General features: G+C 35.2%; 1 long non-coding RNA gene across 1 annotated transcript in view; it reads right to left on the bottom strand.

Annotated features, from left to right (window-relative positions):
• Positions 1-1022: 1022 nt before the first annotated feature.
• LOC140510084 (uncharacterized) overlaps positions 1023-22741 on the bottom strand; it is an 84477-nt gene continuing 62758 nt past the window's right edge. Inside the window, exons 3-4 of the long non-coding RNA XR_011969085.1 lie at positions 2287-2346; positions 1023-1844 (exon numbers count right to left, since the gene is read on the bottom strand). This is a non-coding gene — a long non-coding RNA (uncharacterized lncRNA). The remainder of the gene's footprint in view (positions 1845-2286; positions 2347-22741) is intronic.

The following is a 22741-nucleotide window of genomic DNA, read 5'->3' on the forward strand; positions in this document are numbered from 1 at the left end:
GAGAGGCTCCCAACAACACTTACCTCAGGGTCACAGGGTAACAAATGCTCCAGGGAGAAACACTGCCTGGAATTCCAAATGGAGTTACCTCTCAACAACTAAGTGCCTTGTTGCTACTACCTATGTGCCTTCTGAGTCACCTCAGCTTATTTCCATTCACATTCAAGCCCTGTAGACATCAGTGGCAATTGGAGTCTGTCACTAATCAAAGGTAGTATATGGTCCTTGGGTTGTTTTTATTTTTGTTTTTAACAGTCGTGGAGTCAATATAGCTATAGATACTATAAGAGGATTATTGTACATCCTTGAGCCCCACTCGTAAAGTCTCCAGATGAGTATTCTACTTCTTAGAATTTTTGAAAACAGATGATGAGAAAGGACTGATGATAATGGTGAAGAGGGAGAGGGGTTGAAGAAGGAAGATGAATGAAGAATCAGCATTCTTTAGCACAATACTTTGCTTCCAGTGTTTTTGATGGGGGGAGGATAGAGGAGGGGATGGTAGCACTTATCAAAGAAGCAAAACACAAAAACCAAAGACCCAGAAGCACCATACAGCTTTCACTGGAGAACTGAAGATCTAATGGTCTAACTTGGAAAAGAAAACAAGTGGGAAACCAGACCAGGTAGTTCATTGTGACTTCAAGTGAATAGTCTGTACTTTGTCTACTAGGGCTACCTGTGACAGCCATTAGTATAGGATTTAGAGCTGAAAGGGACCATAGGACTCGTCTAGTTCAGTCCCTCATTTAAAAATGGAGAAAACTGACCATCGAATACTGAACTGAGCTAGAAGAGACCTTGGGTGCATAAGAACATAGTGGAGAAGAAATCAGACTCTGAATTTGGACTCGTTCAGGGGAGAGGCATTTCAGAGATCCTATAGATCAATCTCCTCATTTTACATATGACGAAACTGAGGCCCTGAAACATTGCTTCCTATGATCACACAAGCATTAAGTAACAACATCTACACTTGAGTCCAGGTCTTCTGATGACAATCCAGTGCTTTTTCCACCATCTAATGGCCCATGGCTTTTTATTGTTACTCTTTGGTCCAGATCTACAATTTTACCAACAATATTACCAATAATTTATAGTATTAGAGAGCTGCCTGTGGGCACCAAAATGTTAACTGATTTGCCCATAGTCATGTATAAATAACTAGTATGCATCAGAGGTACTTCTTAACTGAAGTCTTCCTGACAGCAATACTGTCTTAGTGGACAATGATATTTGGGGAAATCAATAGTAATTTGGTTTCAGTTTTAAGGTCAGAGTTCTAGAGCTGGAAGGGACCTCAGAGAAGACCTAGTCCACCCCCTCATTTTACATGAAAAAACTGGGGCCCCCAAAGATTAAGCGACTCTGTTAGCCAAAGTCAGACAGGTATTAAGTACTGACCTGGGATTTTAACCCAGGACTTCCAACTCCTAATCCTGCACTCTTTATATCATATCACACTTTTATTTGAGTAACGTATCAACTGGAGGATGTATTGTATGTACTCAACACAAAATGATCTCTTCTTTTTTGTTTTAGAAACAAATTGGACATTATTAGGCACTTCCTCAGAGAATTCCTAATGAAATAAACTAAGACTCTAAGGAATGACCATTTCTTCACTCAATGTAATGAATTTTTTTTTGAATAATGACCCCAAAGGATAATTTCTCCCAAAATGAACAAAGGTTTTCAGGTGGGAAAGTATGAATCAAAAATTAAAATATTAAATAACCCATTAAAACCATGATAGTTCTATTCATCTTGAAGGAAAACTCCCTGGAAGTCTTGCTGTGCATAGGTAGACTTTCTTTCAGGGTTCTTTCTTCAGCAGGAAGTTTCTTCAAAAAGAAAACAAAGATGGTGATTAGAAAACAATTGAAAAGTCCCAAGGTACAACAAAAGAACCCCAGGTAACCACTGAGGGATCTCAGGTTACAATGGAAGATTCCCAGGACCTGATTTGAAATCAAGCTTGGCTCCACAGGTTTTCTAATATACTCTTTAACTATCAAAACCAGAGAGATGGGGTAAGCTAGAGTTTAGGGTCAGGAACACAAGCTCTTCAAACTTCATTCTAAAGGCTCAAATGTATATTGTGGGTTTTATTTCAAATTTACAAATAGATTCATTTTTACCATTGCACTCATGAGTCATGTTTTTCTCAGTTTTTGGCTCAGTCCCTAGGAGACAGAAACTCAGGAAGTTAACTCTTTCTAGGACTGCATGTAGAGTTTTGTAGAGTTGCCTTTGGAATCAGGAAGAACTGTGCTTACAACATACCTACTAGCCGTGTGGTCATAGGAAAAGTCACTCATCATCTTGGATCCTTAGTTTTATTATCTGTAAAACAGCAAAAGAATAAAAAATCCTGTAGCACAAGGAGTATTGGAAGTATCTTGTAGTACTGAGCTGATCAAATGAAATCTTCTATGTACAGTGCCTTGCAAACTTAAAGCACTATAGAAGTATCAGTGATTATGATTGTTGACCCAGGGCACTGCTTACCCCTGGTGGCTGTTTTTGTCATCACTATGGAGGGAAGGCTTTAGGACATGAGTAGGTCTTTGTGGAATAGGCACTGAAATTCTCTGCCAGAATCATGGGCTCAGCTGAAGCATCCCACTAGCCTGCTAACCATCTTCATGAGGGGGGCTGAATAACCTAGGGGTTGGCATACACAACCTTTCACCTCTGAGTTTCAAATGCAGGAAGATAGTGACTGAAATTAATTTGATGACTTACTGGCAGAGTTGCTCAATAGCCTCAGAAAAATCTCATGATGTCTGCCCTCCGTGAGAACCTTCCCTCCAGAGTTCTCAAAGCATTAGACACAGACTGGTCCTTGAGATATGGCAGTGAGATCATGTGAGAGCTATCATATTCTAGGCACAAATGAAGAAACAGGAGCTTGGATCCATTTCTTAGATTAGGAATTTTCTTTTCATTCCATTGAGTCACCTAAGAAACTCTTCCTCTAAGCTGTTAGTGATTCCTGGACCAAATCCTTCAAGAATTCATTCTAAAGGGAAGGCAAAAAATTCCAATCAAGACTGGCACCTGAACATAGCACTTAGATTCCTCAAATATATTTCAACAAAAAGCTGAAATTCTGTGAAATCAGATAACAATCAATAAAACTAATGAGAAACCACAGTAATTAGCTGTCTATTCCAGTACTGCACAAAAAATTAGCTAGAAGACGCAGACAACAGGAAAAGACACTGTTAGCAAAGTCTGTGCCAGTTCAGGCAAACAAGACAGCAGCCTCCCAGGATGAACAGAGATGAGTCAGAGACACATGTTGCATGTATGTGTCTGGAGGTAGGAAAAGGAAAAGAGATTCCCCCAAGAAAATCCCAGGGTGGTCAGAAATCACCAAGGTGATTAGAAACTATAGAAGGGACTTTGGAAGTCCATGGGCATGATTATGTTCAGACTGGAACAGCTCAAGTACCTAGCAATTCTAAGGCCCCTAGCACTTAGTCATGAGATGCCAGAGAGCCCTACATATCCAGTAATCTGAACTTCAAAGACTTAGGGGCACTTAACCACTGGAGGTAGAGGTCAGAGCAGCAGGAACCCATGTGAATTAGAGGGAAACCAAGCAGGGCTAACTACTCCACCCAAAAGAACAGCAAGGATCAGAGCCTGACCCTACCAAAAAGCCTCAGTTTAGGAAATAAAGCTGATAACTATAGTCATATGAAAAAATACTCTAAATCACTATTGATTAGAGAAATGAAAATTAAAACTATTCTAAAGTACCACCTCATGCCTATCAGATTGGCTAACATGACAAAAAAAGGAAAATGATAAATGTTGGAGAAGATGTGGAAAAATTGGAACACTAATGCATTGCTGGTGGAGTTGTGAACCGATCCAACTATTCTGGAGAGCAATTTGGAACTATACTCAAAGGGCTATAAAACTGTGCATACCCTTTGATCCAGAAATATCAATACTAGGTCTGTATCCCAAAGAGATCATTAAAAAAAGGGAAAAGGACTGATGTGTACAAAAAATATTTTTAGCAGCTCTTTGTAGTGGTAAAGAATTGGAAATTAAAGGGATGTCCATCAATTGGGGAATGGTTGAACAAGTTGTGGTATGTGAATGTAATGGAATATTATTGTTTCATAAGGAATGATGAGCAGGCAGATTTCAGAAAAATCTGGAAAGACTTACATGAACTGAAGCTGAGTGAAATGAGCAGAACCAGGAGAACATTGTACACAGTAACAGCAACATTGTATACAGCAACAGCAACATTGTAACAATGACCAGCTTTGACAGGCTTAGTTCTCAGCAATACAATAATCTAAGACAATTTCAAGGGTCTCATGATGGAAAAGGCTATCCACATTCAGAGAAAGTACTATGGAATTTAAATGCAGATCATATTTATTTTATTTCTTGTGATTTTTTTCCCCTTTTGTTATGATTCTTTTTTCACAACATGACTAATGTGGAAATATGTTTAATATAATTGTACATGTAAAGCCTATATCAGATTGCATGCTGTATGGGGGGGGGAGTGGAGGCAAGGAGAAAATAATTTGGAACTCAAGATCTTGTAAAAATGAATGTCAAAAACTATTTTTACATGTAATTGGAAACAATTAAACACTATGAAGTGTGGGGGAAATGTGAATAAAGCTGGAAAGATGAGTAACCTAAAGAAAGCACAATCTACTATTCAAAGAAATTAGTGTAGATCTAGGGATCCTTCAAAAGAAGATCAGAGTAACTCTATGACAATTGCAAGGAAAAAAATGCACTTTCCACAGGAGTGATATGAATTCTTAGAAATGAAGCAAGACATTAAAAATCAAATAAAAGCTCCAGAGGAAAGAATTGGGAGAAGAATAGTTTTTAAAAAGATATAGGTAATTCTTACCAAAGTAATGGTCACTCTGAAAACTAGACTAGATCAAACAGAAATCAATGATTCCTTGGGACAGCAAAAAAAAAAAAAAAAAAAATTAAAGTAAAATCAAAAGATTGAAAAAAAAGAAAATATAAGATACTTTATATCAAAAATGTCTAACCTGGAAAAAAATTAAGGAGAGAAAAATTTAAGAATTAGTAGATTTCATTTAAAAATGATTTAAAAATTGGCAGGAATTGGGCATAGGCCAATATATTAAACCATATGCCAAGATAAGGTCAAAATGGATACATGACCTAGATATAAATAGAAATATAACAAAATTAAAACACAGAACATATTATTTATCACACTCATGGAGAGGAGAATAACATGAAGAAACAAGAAACAGAGAGCATTTTTGAGGTATAAAATGGATAATTATTACTATTTTAAATTTTAAAATTGTTGTATAAATAAAACCAAAGGAGCCACAATTGGAAAGAAGGCAGAAAACTGGGGGGGGGGGGGGGGAAACTTTCATAGACAATCTCTCAGAAGAAGGTCTCATTTCTTAAAATATATCAAGAACTTCACAAAATTTATAAGAATATAAGTCATACCACAATTGATAAAGAGTCAAGGGATATGAACAGGCAGATTTTTATGAAGAAATCAAAACTACATATAATCGTATAAAAAATACTTTAAATCATTATTGATTAGAAAAGTGAAAATAAAAACAACTCTGAGACAGCATCTTACACTTATCAGATTGATTAAAATCATAGATGTCCTTTAATTGGGGAATGACTAAACAAGCTATGGTATAAGATTGTGATGGGATACTACTGTGATATAAGAAATGATGATCTGGTTGACTTAGAACAACATGGAAAGACTTGGACCTGTGAAGGAAGATGTTATTCACCTCTAGAAAAAGAACTGACAAATAGAAATATGTATAGTATGGTCTTACTTATATGTATATGTGTATATACATATGCATGTATGCTTATAGATATGTATATATATTTGCATTTAATTGGACCCTTCTGTAAACAGGGGTGGGGGGGGTGGGAAAGAGGGAAAAAATAAGATAAAAAGTACCCAGCAAAGAACAAAAGAAAACCTAGAAAGAAGCACAGAAAAGTTGGGTGACTTTGAAAACAATGTGTGGTATTTATTACATAGGTTTTCTTGAAACTGAAAGTTATTTCTTTTATATTGAATCCTCTCATATGTTCTATTGTGTACATAAAAATGTCCTTTTTCAAAAAAAATTTTTAAAAAAAGAATTTTTAAAAAATATTTAACCCTAAATACTATATTTCAAGAAATCATAAGAGAAAATTGCCTATATCTAGGACAAAGTGAAGACAGAAAGAAATGTATCAATCACTCCTGTAACAAACCCTAAAAGGAAAAGCTCTGGGAATGTCATCACCAAAATACAGAACTCCCAAATCAGAGGTAAAAAGAACATTGCAAGCAACCAGAAAGAAGCAGCTCAAGTACCAAGGAACTATAGTCATGATCACATAAGACCTGGCATCTTCTGCTAAAAATGGGAAGAGATCTTGTAATGCAATATTTTAAAAACCGAATGATATAACTTAAAACCAAGAATTACTCTGAAAATTTGTGTATAATCCTAAAGGGAAAAATAGTAAATAGAATAAAGGATTTTGAAGAATTTCTGATGAAGAGATGAGCAGTGAGTAGGAACTCTGAAATACAGATATGAGTTAAGGAAAACCTAAAAAGACAAATTTATTTGAACTGGAAGGGGCTATATGATGATGCAGTGCTAACATTTTAATATGAGAAGAAGAAACAAATGTCCTTTCAGAAGCTTAATGTCTTCAAAGGGTATTAAGGGAGTTTGAAAACAGAAATGGATATTCTTGGGGTGGACCAATTCTGTTCCAAGGATTTTAAAAGAGAAAGAGAAGGGAGGGTAAAAGGAATACACTAGTATAGAAATGAAGAAGCCAGGGCAAGAAGTTATTGCTCATAATCGGATTGTGTGAGGAGAGAATACAAATATGGAGGAAGGGGTTGGGGAAGCAGGCATCAGATGAACCTCAATCTTATCTGAATCAGATGGAGGAAGGTTGAGTATACATAAACACACAGTTTAGGGTAGAAAATGTCAGCCTCAACAGGGAAACAAGTGGAGTTAGAGGCAAGATGTTAGGGTAAGAAGAAGTTTAATACTAGAGAGAGAGGAAACAGCCACATACAAAACAGTTTCTGATCCTGAAGAAGAGATAATAAAGGAAAAAAGAAAATAAATTGAAACCCCAGAGAGGTGCCCATTAACAATTGAATAGCTGAACAAAACATGGTATATGAATGCAAGTGAATATTATTTCATTGTAAGAAATTATTAAAAAGATGATTTCAGAGAGTCCTGCGTAGTATGACGTTAAGTAAAGTCAGAAGAATCAGGAGGGCAAATTATTGAAAGCTAACAATATTGTAAAACAAAACAAAAAAGTTCTGAAAGAATTAAGAACTCTGATCAATATGATGACCAGCTATATTTCCAGGGGACCTATGAATAAGCATGCTTCTCACCTCCTGAAAGAGAGGTGACCGACCCAGAGTGCAAAAAAGAGACATTCATTTTTGGACATAGCTGCTGGATGGTTTTTTTTTTTTTTTTTGCTTGATTATACTTAGTAGTTACAAGGGGTTTTTCCTTTCTTGGTTTTTATTAATAGGGGAAGAGAGACTTTAGTGATGTCAAAAAAAGATGGTCATTGCATCATTTTTCTAATCGGGACAGAAAAACACAAAAGTGTGTACAGAAGGAAGCATAGAAAAGCAGGGCAATTTTGAAAGTGTATGGAATTTATTTTTTTTAAAGCAAGCAGTATGAGAGATTCATAGTTTCATAAACAATATCCTTTTGTCTTCTATAATTTTTATTTTGGTGATTAAATTCAGGATTTTAAAAAATAAAAAGAAAGTCCATAAATTCATCAAAGTTCAAATAACACCTTTTCTACATACACACACACACACATACTTACACACACACATACATACACCCACACGCACACATACACACACACACACACACACACACACACACACACACATACACACAGGAAAGTTTGGGTATATACTCCTTTGGCTCCCAGCTCCTCTATCAGCAGCTTTTACTAAGATGTTGGAGTTCAAAATTAAGCCCAATTTCTTTCTCTCCTTCCTGAACATGGCTCCTCTTGGGGAAAAAAAGCTCAATTACAATTTAGAGAAAGGAAAGGCTGGTCAGAGAAGACCTTTACTAGTGAGTTTCCAACCTGTAAGCCAACGGGAATCTATTTTATTTTTTGTCAGTTCCCTTTCACTACAATTAAATCCACAATGGATCCTTTGTGGTCAATTACCTAGCAAGGCTTTCATTACCCTCTCAAGCTTCACCCTGGCCCTCCTGGTTTGACTGTAACAGCAATCACTTTACTCGCCTGCACGCACTGTATAGCACAGTCACGCTGATCTACTTCTTGTTCCTCATACACAACCTTCCAGTTCTCTCTCCTTCAGCACTGGCTGTCCTCCATGCATGGAATTTACTTTTTCCTCACCTCTGCCTCTTGGAATTCATCTCAACCTCCACCTTCTGTTTGAAGCGTTTTCTGGGATTGCTGAGGATTAGTGAAATAAATATGTATTCTTAAAAATTAAAAAGCAAAAAAAAAACCAACCCCAAACAAGCCAAACTAACCAAAAATAAGCACAAAGAAGAAATCTTGAAAATTTGAGGAACAGATAAATTAGAAACCAAAAAGAATATGGAAGTGACACACAAAAATAAAAACTGGTTATTGGAAAAGACTAATAAATTAATAAACTTGTGTTCAATTTGATTAAAAATAAAAGGGAGATGCAGCAGGCTGGGCCAATATAATAAAAATGACAATTCTATCTAAGCTGATTTTACTTATTTAGTACCACAACAATCAAACTACCAAAAATTATTTTATAGAGCTAGAAAAAAATAATAAAATTCACCTGAAAAAAAAAAAGGTCAAGGATATCAAGGAAATCAACGGAAAAAAGTGAAAGAATGGTTTAGCCATAGATCTCAAACTTTACTATTAAGCAGTAATTATCAAAACAAACTGGTAGATAGAGTGGTGGGTCAGAAGAATAGATTAGGTGCATATTACATTGCAGTAAATGATGATAGTAATCTAGTATACGATAAACTCAAAGATCCAAACTTTTGGAACAAAAACTTATTATTTGACAAAAACTGCTGGGGAAATGGGAAAACAGTATGGTAGAAACTATGTACAGACCAACATTTTACACCATATACTATGATAAGGTCAAAATGGATTCCTGATCTACACATAAAGGATGATATCATAAGCAAATGAGGAGAGCATGGAATAGTTTGTGTGTCAGATCCATGGAGAAAGGAAGAATTTAGAATCAAAGAAAATATAGAGAGCCTTAAAAAATGTAAAATAGATAATTTTGATTATATAAAATTAAAAAGTTTTTGCACAAACAAATCCAGTACAGTCAAAATTAAAAGAAAAGCAGAAAACTGGGGAAAAATTTTTTTGCAACAAGTGTCTCTGATAAAGGCTGTATTTCTCAAATATATAGAGAACTGAGTCAAATTTATAAAACTACAAGTCACTCCCCAATTGATAGGTGGTCAAAGGATATGGATAGGAAGTTTTCAAAGAAAACAAATCTATCTTTAGTCATATAAAAAATGCCCTGAATCATTATTGATTAGAAATTACAGATTAAAACAACCTTGAGATATCATTTTACACCTACTAGATTGGCTAAAATGATTGAAAGGGAAAGCTACAAATGTTGGAGAGGATGTGGAAAAACTGGGACACTAAGTCATTATTGGTAGGCTTGTGAACTGATACAACCATTTTGGAGAGTGAACTGGAATTATGTCCAAAAAGTTATTAAACTACCTATACCCTCTTACCCAGAAATACCACTACTACGTCTATTTCTAAAGATGATTAGGGAAAAAGAAAAAAGAGCCTATAGGTTCCAAAATGTTTATATAGCACCTTTCTTGTGCTGTCAAAGAACTGGAAGTTGCAAGGAATGCCCATCAATTGGAGAATGGCTGAACAAGTTCTGGTATCTGATTGTGATGGAATGATATTGTACTATAAGAAATGATTAGCTCAGTGATCTTAGAAAAACATGGAAAGACATGCATAAAATAATGAAGCATAAAATGAGCTGAACCAAGAGAACATTGTATAAAATAACAGCTGTATTGTTTTAAGTGAATAAGTTTTGAGCGAATAAGCTATTTTGACTATTATAAGTTATTTTGACTATTAAATACCCAAATTAAGTATAAAGGGCATATGAAGAAAGACACTATCGGCATCCAGAGAAAGAAATGATAAATAGAAGTATGCATAGAATAATTTTACATATATAAGTATATGCATACATACATACACATATCTATTTGTGTTTAATGGTAGCCATGTTTAGGGCAGAGGAGGGGAGGAGGTGGGGAAGAAAAAGAGGGGAAAAATTAACATGATAATTCAAAAATTATTTTTTATTGTAATTTTTTGTTTAATATGTTGTAAATTTGAAAAGAAAAGCAAGTTTTGCATAATAGATTTGCTGTTTCATGTAGAATCATCGTTTTTATTGTACTTTGTTAGGGAAATACTTTTTTAATCCATAAATTAAGAATAAAATAGCATTAAAAAAAATGCAGGCTCACAAGGTAGCCTTAGACCCTGGGAGTAGCAGCTGCCTTCTGGGAGTCCTAACCCATGAGTCTGAGTACAAACTGGGGGAGTAACCAGAGAGTTAGTGCTAAATCCACTTAGCCTCAAATTAAAAAAAATCTCATTGCAACAACAACACATTTTACATATATATTATAAAAACTTAGATATGCACATGTTAAATGTGAGCTTCCTGAGGGCAGAGATTATTTTTAGTCTTTGCATCCCAAACATTTAGTGCATGCTTGGCATTTAGCAGGTGCCTAATATATGTTTGTTGATTGATTGATAGTAGTAGCTAATATTTATATGACCCTTAAGATTTGCAAAGCACTTTATGAATATTATCACATTTGATTCTCAAAAACCTTCAAACCTACCCTATAAGGGAGGTGCTATTATTTTCTTTATTTTACAGATGAGGAAACTGAGGCAGACAGAGGTTAGGTGACTTAGTCATACAGATACCAAGTGTCAGAGGTAAGATTTTACCTCAAGTCTTCCTAACTCCAGGTCCAGTGCCCTTACCCACAACACCATCTAGATGCCTCTTGATAATTAGAAATAACTTGCATGGGGCTTTAAAGTTTATAAATAACTTTATATATACTAATGCACTGGAATCTAATAACAACTCTCTGGATTGAGCAGTTGAGGGATTTTTTATTCCCATTTCAGAGAGGGAGGAAACTGAGGTTCACAAAAAAATTAAATGGTACATTGGAAAGAGTTTTGCTCTGGGATTCCATTTAGTATCTATTTAACCATGGACAAATCATTTCATCTCTCTGGATCTCAGGTTCCTTATTTAAAAAAAAAAAAGAGTCTCCAACTGACAAATGGTCAAAGGATATAAGGAGGCAGTTTTCAGAGGAAGAAACGAAAGCTATCTATAGTCATATGAAAAAATGCTCTAAATCACAATTGATGAGAGAGATGGAAATCAAAACAACTCTGAGACACCACATCACATCTATCAGATTGACTAACATGACAGAACAGGAAGATGATAAATGTGAGAGAAGATGTGGGAGAGTTGGAACACTAATTCATTGTTGGTGGAGCTGTCAGCTGATCCAACCATTCTGGAAAGCAATTTGCAACTATGCCCAAAGGGCTACAAAAATGTGCATATCCTTTGATCTAGCAATATCACTTCTAGGACTGTATCCCCAAGAGATCATAAAAATGGGAAAGGGTCCCACATGTACAAAAATATTGATAGCAGCACTCTTTGTGGTGGCCAAAACCTGGAAATCAAGTGGATGCCCATCAACTGGGAAATGGCTGAATAAATTATGGTATACTAATGAAATGTAATACTATTGTGCTGTAAGAAATGATGAACAGGAAGACTTCAGAGAGGCCTGGAAAGGTTTATATGAACTGATGATGCTGGGAGAAAGGAGCAGAACCAGGAGAAATTTGTATGCTGCAACAACCCCAGTGTGTGAAGAATTTTTCGGGTAGACTTAGCATTTCATTGCAATGCAAAGACTTAAAAAATTTCCGGTGGTCTCTTAAGGCCAAATGGTTCCCACATCCAGAGAAAGAACTATGGAATTCAATGGCAGAATGAACTGATCATTTTCTTTTGTGTTACGTTTTGTTTTGTTTTATGGTTTCAACCATTCATTTTTATTCTTCTGTGCAACATGACTAAGATGAAAATGTATTTAATAGGAATGTATGTGTAGAACCTATATAAAATTGTATGCTGTCTCAGGGAGGGAGTGGGGAAGTAGGAGAGAGGAAGAGGAAGGGAGGGGAAGAAATCTAAGATATATGAAAGTGATTGTAGAACACTGAAAACAAATAAAATTAAAAAATTAAAAAAAAAATTTAAAAAATATATAAAAAGAGAATGGGACTTAGATGGCCTCTAACGTCTTTTCCAACTTTGATGTTCTATGTCCTAAGGTTCCTTTCACTCCATGAGGACCACAAAGAGATCAAAGAAGGAATAAACACAAAGATGACCCTTGGATCAGAGAACAAATGTTCAGAATAGACTGAAAGGGAAGAGAATTAATAGAGAGAAGAAGGTAAAGAAATTCTTAGAATAAGATTGAGAAAACTTTTTTAAAAACCTACCAAATAAAAGGAGTTGGGGAGGAGCAGAAGAGGGCAGATTTTTAAATAAATAATTAACTGAAAGAGACAAGGAAGGAGAGAAGAGAGAAAGAATTTGATAACTAAGTAAGAGAAAGGAAAATAAATTGATAAATAAACCTCTAAATGAATGAACAATGGACAAACAGAAAGGGGAGTAAGATGAGGGGAAAGAGAGCCTGTGGTTGTATCAAAGTAATTTCTAAAAAAAGCTAACTGTAGGGCCAGGGTATTAATTTAAAGCAGGAATAGGAACAAAAAAGTTCCTTTTTAAAAAAAGCAATGCTGGAGACACAAATGGAGGAAAACATTAACATAATTTATAATCATAAATATAAATGGGTTAAATAATGCAATAAAAGAAAAAGAGTGGCAGTATGCATAAGAAAACAAAACTTGACAATCTGCAAAATAAAAAACAAAAATTGTTTGCAAAAAAGGCATCTAAATGGCAAAAATATACACAGAATTAAAATGTAATGGTGGAATAAAATTTAACACCAGTTGTGAATAAAAAAGGTGAGGAGTTTAAAAAATACCATCAGAGAAAGCAAAAATTAAAATTCATAATCTCAAAACAGATAAAGATAACAGATAAGAAAATTATGCTACACTTAAAGAAACCATGGTCAATGAACTGATATCAACATTAAATTTATGGGATCAAAATAGAATAGCATTTAAATTAATCAAGAAAAAAGAGGGTGGTGCAATAATAGTAGAAGATAAGAATATTTCTCTTGCAGAATTGGGAAAATCTAACAGTAAGAAAACAAAAGGCAAAATGCAATATGTCCCAAAAGCCTCAGAGCAGTTTTAAGCTTTAATAACTTCAGAAACATAGTACTACAAATTTACAAATATATTTGGAAGTTTCAATATTTAAGTATCTTTTATACTCATCCAGTTTTTGAATAATAAAATATAATTTTAATTTCATTTTCTGGATGATATTTTGTCACACTGGTGAATTTGGTAGAGGAGGGCCTCTTCCTTGGCTACCTCCCTCACCTGAGCTATCTCCATTAGACTTTTCCTTGTAGGGTCATATCAGAAGTATTATATATATCACATGTACATTGAATCTTGTTTACTGCAAGATCATAAGGCTAGGATTACAAATGTAATTATTTTAGTCAGTGAGCAGCAGCTGATGAAAGTTTTTACAACTTTTTACAAAGTTTAAGAATTAACTAGAGTGATGTATATAGTACAAGATAGTTGTTATGTTAAATTTTAATAAGAAATATGTCAACATCTTATAATGTTAAATAATTAACCTTTCCATGGTTGTTAGCAATTCTGTGGTATTTATATCTCTGACGTTATTAAAGTTTAAAATTGCACTGACTTGTGGGGTACCTTGTACAGCACTGAATAAACTGCTGGAGGTTTATGTCATTTTGTAAAAACAACAAACAAGCAATGGTGGTGGTGAAATCTGATCTAGATGGATTTAGAAGAGAATTCTATAAAACACTTAAAGAATATATGTGTTTGTCAGTACTAGGTTAGGCGACTTAGTCACACAGAAACTAAGTGTCAGAGGTAAGATTTTTACCTCAATATTCACATAGTAGGGCATAGAGGAATTGTAAATAAATGTTAAAGGGCATGAATACTAAACACATACTTTACAGACTCTAATGACTCTAGCCATCATTTCAGGGAGCAAAACAAAAGACACAGATCTAAAAGGAGACATAATTTTTAAAATCCTAAAATCCTAAAAAATGAGAGTGCTAAGAAACAAATCATATAAACAATTAGTAACCATATGAAAAATAATGATAATGATAAATTTATGGGATATAGCTAAAGCAATCCTCAAAAGAGAAATTATGTTCTTAAAACATACACTGAAAAAATATACAAGAGGAGGATTATTGGACCAAATATGTATTTTTAAATATTAAAAAGCAATAAAATAAACTACTCAAAAATAAATGAAAAGAATAATCTTGAAAATTTGAGGAATAGAGAAATTGGAAACCAAAAAAGAATATGGAAGTGATAAACAGAATTAAAAACTGATTCTTTGAAAAGACTAATAAAACTGATTAACTTTTATTCCACTTGATTAAAAATAAAGAAAAGAAAAAAACAAATTATTAAAACAAAAAATAAATAAGAAATTGCAACAAAACCAGAAAAAATTAGAAGAGTTGTCAGATTATTACATAACACAGTTATATGTTAACAAAACTGAGAACACAAAGAGATTTCTTTAAAATACAAAACATCCATCTAATAAAATACCTAATAGAAATCTTAAGTTATCCAGTCTCAGAAAAGGAAATAGAATTAGCTATAAAGTAAATACCAAGGGGGAAAACCACCCTGGATTGAGATGGATTTACAAAAGAATTCTATACATTTAAAAAGGAATAATTAATGCTTATGTTACATAAATTGTTCTCAAAAATTTAAAAGGTTTTATTTTTTATCAGACTCCTTCAGTGAGATAAATGTTGTTATAAAGGAAGAGGAAAGTAAAGAAAACTAGAGCTCAATATAATTAATGAGTAATAATTCAAAATTTTAAAATAAAACCCCAGCAAAAAGATTGCAGAAAATTATTTTAAAAAATAATAAATAATGATGTTGTTGGATTTATACCAAAGTTGGAAGGATGATTTAGTATTAGGAAAACAATGCATATAATTAAACATGTTAAAAACAAAAACATCTAATACCACATGCTATTTCAATAGATGAGGTCAAATAAAAAAAAATCTTTGTATTCAATATCTCTTCTGAGGGTTTGCTGTCTAAGCTACTTAAAAAACTAAATGAAATATAGAAAACCAAAAGCTATTCCCCTATTGTTTTTGCGTTTGTCCTTCTTTCTCAAAGAGGACCATGACATCAAGATGATGACATGACTTGCAATTGACTTTGATTTAAGTGAGGGAGGCTTGTGCAAGGTCACCAATCTCACTTTCTTCTCCTGAGCCATTTGGGTCCAGTGGCCTGATATTAGTCAAGATGACTGGAGATGACCCAGAATGCAATGTGAGACCCTGGCCCTTTCAGACTAAGTCTTATCACATTCTCATATTCTCCTATAGTGAACTAATCAAGAACTAAAAGATTTGCAAATTATTAACAAGCTTATGAAAAAAGCTCCAAATCACTACTAACAAAGAGAAACACAAATAAAACCAATTCTGAGGTTTCACCTCACACCCAGAAAATTGACATGGATGACAAAAGAATGGAATAGTTAATATTATAGAAGCTATGGAAATGCCTTTTTAGGGAAGCTGTGAATTGATATAACATTTTAGAAAGTAATTTAGAATTATGCAAATATGATGATTAAACTTCATACCCTTAGACTCACAGATTCCTCTTTTGGGCACATGCCTCAAATAAGTCATTGACAAAAAGGAAAGAGTCTCTCTTTACACCATAATATTTATAGTATCACTCATTATGGTAGCAAAGAATTGGAAATCAGGTAGGAGCCCAATGATTGAGGAAGAGGCAAACAAATGGTGATACATGAACATAATGGAAGATCACTCTTCTGTAAGAAATGACAAACACGATAAATCCAAAGAAGGACAGAAAAGTCTATGGACTGGTGTAAAGTAAGAAGACCAGGGAGATAACACACACAATGAGTGCGATAAGGTCAATGGAGAGAACAACAATGAAACAGCTGAAAACTGAATGTTGCAAATCTTTCATGATCACACAAGGTTCCAAATAAGAGATGAAAAGATACCTCTCCACTTGCCCCTATCTCTGTGAAGAAGGTGGAGACCTATGGGTGTCAGAAATAATATTAATTGTAAATATATTGTAAATAATTGTAATTAATTTTAAATTGTATTGTAAATACATATTGTATTTGTATTGTAAATTTTTTGTAAGTAATATTAAACTTTTTCAATGCATCATTTTGTTTTGTTGACTTATTTCTCTTTTTTAGTCTTTGTTATAAAGGCATGGCTGTTGGGGAGGGGGTAGATGAGGCACACAGGGGGAAGTGTAGGTGATGCAAGAACACAAGAGCAATAATGAACTACTTAAATAAAGAGTAAAGAATCCTTGGCAAAGGTGGATTCTTAGGATTGGGGAACAGACTCTTATGGAAGATACCTTCATTTTGAGGTCTTATTTCCTGCCCTTCAAATATTGAAGTCATCTGGAAAGTACACCCCTTACTTGATCCCTTGCCACCAAATCTCAGACCTGAATTAAATGCCATCAGCCCTGGAGTCACAGTGAGATAGAAAGGAGGTGGAGTGTCCATTTAAAAGGCAATGACACAAGGACACTCCATATCAGCTTTCCTCAATTGTTTACCCAGGAGACAAATGAAAGTTTTCTCTATGGGATGTAGCATAGCATGGAAGACTTCTTAAGATCAAACTCTTTCTCCAGATATTGGATGTTTTTGACATTATTTTTGTATATAATCAACTGCAAACATGGTACCAAAGAAGAGACCAGCTGAATAAAGGTGAATTTCCTGGATCTCCCTTGGAAGGCAAGAAATATTTTCTTTGAATTTGTTGATCAATCAATCAACAAATTTATCAAGGGCCTATGATGTGCTAAGCATTGTGTCAGGCCCCAGGTGACAATAATGACTGGAAGCCAAGAGGATGGGGAAAGGGGGTTACAAGATGATAACAAATTACTTTTACTTGTGACTTTAACAATACTTGCCAGATTTAAGAGAGGCCTTTGCCATTTACAGCCTGTAGAGTCTAGAGCAAATTGCTTCACCTCTTCTAGACTCATTCTCCTTATCTATTAAATTAGGAGTGGGATTGTCTGACCTCTAAGGCTCCTCCTAACTCTATGATCTTATGATTCTAGGTTTTATCAATGATAACATTACAAATGGGCCACTTTGGGGGGTGGAGCCAAGATGGCAGAGTAGAAAGATGCATATATTCTAGTGCTTCCCCCACAGCCCACAAAATACCTGTGAAAAATGACTCTCAATGAATTCTAGACAAGCAGAAGCCACAGAACAACAGAGTGAAAGAGGTTTCCAGCCAAGGGTAACCTGGAAGGCCGACAGGATAGGTCTATCTTGTGGGATTCTGAGCAGAGCAGACCTCAGCCCTGGCTGTGTGGCACTGGGAAGAACAGGACCTGAACAGACTTCCGGGGCAGAATTCCCAGCAGAGAGGGTCCCACATTCTTCAACCCACAAGTGACAAAGAAAGCTCCAAAGGTCAGTGTGGGAGGGCTTTCCCAGCTGGGAGAGAGGAGAATGAGGTTCCCCTAGCACTAGCCCCAGGAGGTGGCAGCAGTGGGAAGTGGGAAGCTACAGTGGCAGAGGAAGCAGCCTGGGTCCATTGTCGAGACAGCTCAGCTTAAAGCTTCTGGTGGAATTGAGCAACTGATCTGAACCTCAGCCCTCAGTGGTGGCCCTGCCCCCACCCAAAGGCCCAGGGGGAATTGAGCAGCTGATTTGAATTTCAGTCTTGTACTAGGGAGAGAAGAAACACTAGGACCCTCCTCTTGACAAAGGATTCAGAAGTCAAGTAACTGGCTGGGGAAATGCCCAAAAAGGGAAAAAAATAAGACTATAGAAGGTTACTTTCTTGGTGAACAGGTGTCTCCTTCCATCCTTTCAAATAAGGAAGAACAAGGCATACTGTCAGAGAAAGTTAAGGCCTCTGCCTCCAGTACCCCCAAAATGAATATGCAATGGACTCATGTCATAGAAGAGCTTGAAAAGTGTGTTAGCAGCCTGCTAAAGGAGAACCAAAAAAATGCTGAGGAAAATAACAGCTTGAAAAAGAGGCTAACTCAATTGGAAAAAGAGGTCCAAAAAGCCAATGAGGAGAAGGAGACTTTAAAAAGCAGAATTAGCCAAATGGAAAAGAAGGTTCAAAAGTTCACTGAAGAAAATAATTCTTTAAAAGAGAGAATCTAGTTCAAGGAAGCTAATGACTATGAGATAAACCAAGCAGTTAGAAAACAAAACCAAAAGTTTGAAAAAATAGATGATAATGTGAAACATCTCATTGGAAAAACAACTGACCTGAAAAATAGATCCAGGAGAGACAATTTAAAAATTATGGGACTACCTGAAAGCCATGATCAGAAAAAGAGCCTAGACATTATCTTCCATGAAATTATCAAGGAAAACTGCCCTGATATTCTAGAACCAGAGGGTAAAATAAATATTGAAAGAATCCACTGATTATCTCCTAAAAGAGATCCAAAAAGAGAAACTGCTAGGAATATTGTGGCCAAATTTCAGAGTTCCCAGGTCAAGGAGAAAATATTCAAGTATTGTGGAAATGCAATCAGGATAACACAGAATCTGGCAGCTTCTACATTAAGGGATCAAAGGTCTTGGAATAGGATATTCCAGAAGTCAAAGGAACTGGGATTAAAACCACGAATCACCTACCCAGAAAAACTGAGTATAATACTTCAAGGGAATACATGGTCATTCAACAATATAGAGGACTTTCAAACATTCATGATGAAAAGACCAGAGCTGAATAGAAAATTTGACTTTCAAACACAGGAATCAAGAGAAGCATGAAAAGGTAAACAGGAAAGAGAAAACACAAAAGACTTTCTAAAGCTGAACTGTTTAAATTCCTACATGGAAAGATAATATTTGTAACTCTTGAGACTTTTCTCAGTATTTGAGTAGGTGGAGGGATTAGACACAGACACATAGACACACACAAACACACATACACACACAGAGTACAGGTTGAGTTGAATCAGAAGAGATGATATAAAATTAATAAAATAATAAATAATAATATTTGTTATAAAAATAATAAAATGTGAAAAAATAATAAAATAAAAATTAAGGGGTGAGGGAGGAAAATACTGGGAGGAGAAAGGGAGAAATGGAATGGGGCAGACTATAACTCATAAAGGAGATAAGAAAAATCCTGTTGGAGGAGAAAAGGGAGAAGATGAGAGGGGAAAAGTCAAGCTTACTCTCTTCACATATGGCTTAAGGAGGGAATAACACGCTCACTAAATTTGGTATGAAAATCTATCTTACACTACAGGAAAGTAGGGTAGGAGGGGACAAGTGGGGTGAGGGGGATGATAGAAGGGAGGGCAAATGGGAGAAAGGAGTAACTAGAAGTAAACACTTTTGGGAAGGGACAAAGTCAACTGAGAGGATAAAAAAGAGGGGACAGGGTAGGATAGAGGTCAATATAGTTAGTTTTACACAACATGATTTTTATGGAAGTTTTTTGCAAAACAACACATATATAGCTGGTATTGAATTGCTTGCCTTCTCAGTGGGGATGGATGGAGAGGGAGGGAAGGAAAGAAGTTGGAATTCAAAGTATTAGAAACAAATGTTGTGAATTATTATTGCATATAACTGGGAAATAAAAAATACAGGTAATGGGTTAAAGAAATTTATCTTGCCCTACAAGAAAAAAGAGAAGATGGGGATAAGGGAAGGGTGGAGTCTGACAGAAGGGAGGGTACATTGAAGGAAAGGATAATCAGAATGCAAGGTATTATGGGGAGGGGAGAGATGAAGAGAAAAATTGGAACTCAAAATTCTGTGGAAATGAATGTTGGAATCTAAAAATTAATTAGTTAATTAAGTAAAAAAAGAAAAAGAAAAAAACAAATGGGGCTCTTTGGATCAATTCAAGATCTCAAAGCATCTCTCATGTGTGAATCATGCTCAGCCAAGTAGAAAGCATGATTAGACTTTGCAAATAAATTCAGCCCTTTGATTGAAAGTATAGAGTAAGGAACACTGCTCTCCTCATCCTGACCCCAATGGCGGGCTTCACAGACACTCCAATAGAAAAAGCATGGAATGGTTAATTATTAGTTATCTTTCACAGATTGTAAAAAAAGAGAGGAAACACAGGACAAGAAATGTTGTTCTGACTTACAAAGGGGTGAAAATATGTCTGCAAGAACAGGTCAATAGCTAGGGAAAAAATTATATTGTACTATGAAAGGACAGGGAATGAATATCTTTAAAGGGAAGCAGTGATCATGAGGGGGCAGAGGGGCTTAGTTGTTAACAAATCATATGAGATTAGATCATTTTTTTTTTTTTAACAAGGTTGTTAGATTAGTCAATCAGGGATATGCTATATATACAGTTTGCCTACATCTTAGCCAAGCAATTGGGAAAAATATTCAAATGCCATTCTGGTGGACAAGATAGAGAGATATGGCTTGGACCAGTGGTCCAAGCAAGTAGAAATAGGGCCACTAATCCATATATAAGGATTCCTGTGGATCACATATTGATTAAGTTTTAAAATGTTTTATTCTATTTTCATTTCTTTTGATAAATATTTTCCAATTATGTTTTAATCTGGCTTGGGGCCATAGGGAATAGGTCAGGGCTGCATGGGTCTTGTGCCTGACACTTCTGTCATAGACAATAGTGGAGTTTGGAGGATTTGGAACTAGATGAATGGACAGACCCCAAAAGTAATCACTAATGATTGGCCTTTAACTTGGAAGGAGGTTTCCAGTGGAGGGCCACAGGGATCTGTGCTTGGTTCTGCACTCCTTGTCTTACAAATGCTTTGTAAAGGTAACATGAATGTAAATATGAGTTGTTTTTAGATATTACCAGTGCTACCATCTTCATGAGCTTACTGTGAGAATCAATTCAGTTCATTTCAACAAAGTAAATGAAAGAAAAGGCACTTATTTAAGTGCCTACTATGTGCAAAGATCACCTAATAATATGATCAGGCAATAGAGTCTAGCCCTCTTGTATATATGCGGAAACTGAGACCTGAAGAGGGGAGACAACTCACTCACACTGGACACAGCAAGTCAATGACAAAACCAGGAGTAGAATCCACACTCTGCTATCCCATGCTGTTTCTCCAGGACAGATGTGAAAATGATTTACAAAATGAAGGGTCATACAGATGTTATGACTCCTTGTGCCTTGGAAACTGTCTGGTTTCTTCTGTACAGTTAGGAAAACATTTTCATTTTTAAAAAATAAAATAATTTTTCTTCTCTATTTGTAAGATCTATTCTTTTCTATTTTCTTCTGTATTCCTAAAACCTGCTCTTTGGTTTTTATGCTTAAAAATGACAACACCAACATTAGTCTGGGCTAAAACTCCTTTATAGTCAACAGGGTTAGGGAATGATCCATAGGTTCATATGGCTTTGGCAGTATTTCTGTTTTCTGGTCTCAAGCCAGAATGGAAATAATTCTTCACATCTTAAAACAAATCTCCCACCCACATGTACAAAAATATTTATAGTAGCTCTTTTTGTGGTGGCCAGTCCATCAACCGGGGAATGACTGAGTAAGTTGTAGTATATGAACATAACAGAATACTATTTTGCTATAAGAAATGATGAAGAGGCGAACTTCAGAAAATCCTGGAAAGACTTATAGGAACTGATGGTGAGTGAAATGAGCAGAACCAGGAGAACATTGCTCACAGAAACAAGCAAAGTGTGAATTGACTGAGTTTGATAGACTTAGTCTTTCTCAGCAATACAAGGACCTAAAACAGTTCCAAAGGACTCCTGATGGAAAACTCCATCCACATCCAGAGAAAGAACTATGGAGTTGGAATGCAGAGCAAAACAGACTGTTTCGTTTTATTTTGTTCTCTCTCTCTCATGGTTTCTCCACTTCATTATAATTCTTCTATGCAACATGATTAATGTGAAAATGTGTTCGATAGGAAAATTTTTTTTCCTATAATGTGTGATCAGGATAAAATTCTCAATAAAAATAGAGAATTCATGAGCATAATGGATATTTTACCATTTTTTTAAAAAAATTGTGCTTTGCATTTGAATGAAAGCTGGAAATTGCAGCAAATTATCAAAAAACAACCCAATAAATGATGATCTAGTTGGATTTATATGAAAGATTCAAGGATGGTTCAATATTAAGAAAACAGTGTTATATAATTAAACATGATAAAAACAGAAACATCTAATACTACATGGTTATTTCAATAGATGAGGTCAAATGGGGAAAAAAGTTTGTATTCCATATCTCTTATGAAGGTTTGCTACC

Source organism: Notamacropus eugenii, chromosome 6, assembly GCF_028372415.1.
Source record: "Notamacropus eugenii isolate mMacEug1 chromosome 6, mMacEug1.pri_v2, whole genome shotgun sequence".
Taxonomy (NCBI): domain Eukaryota; kingdom Metazoa; phylum Chordata; class Mammalia; order Diprotodontia; family Macropodidae; genus Notamacropus; species Notamacropus eugenii.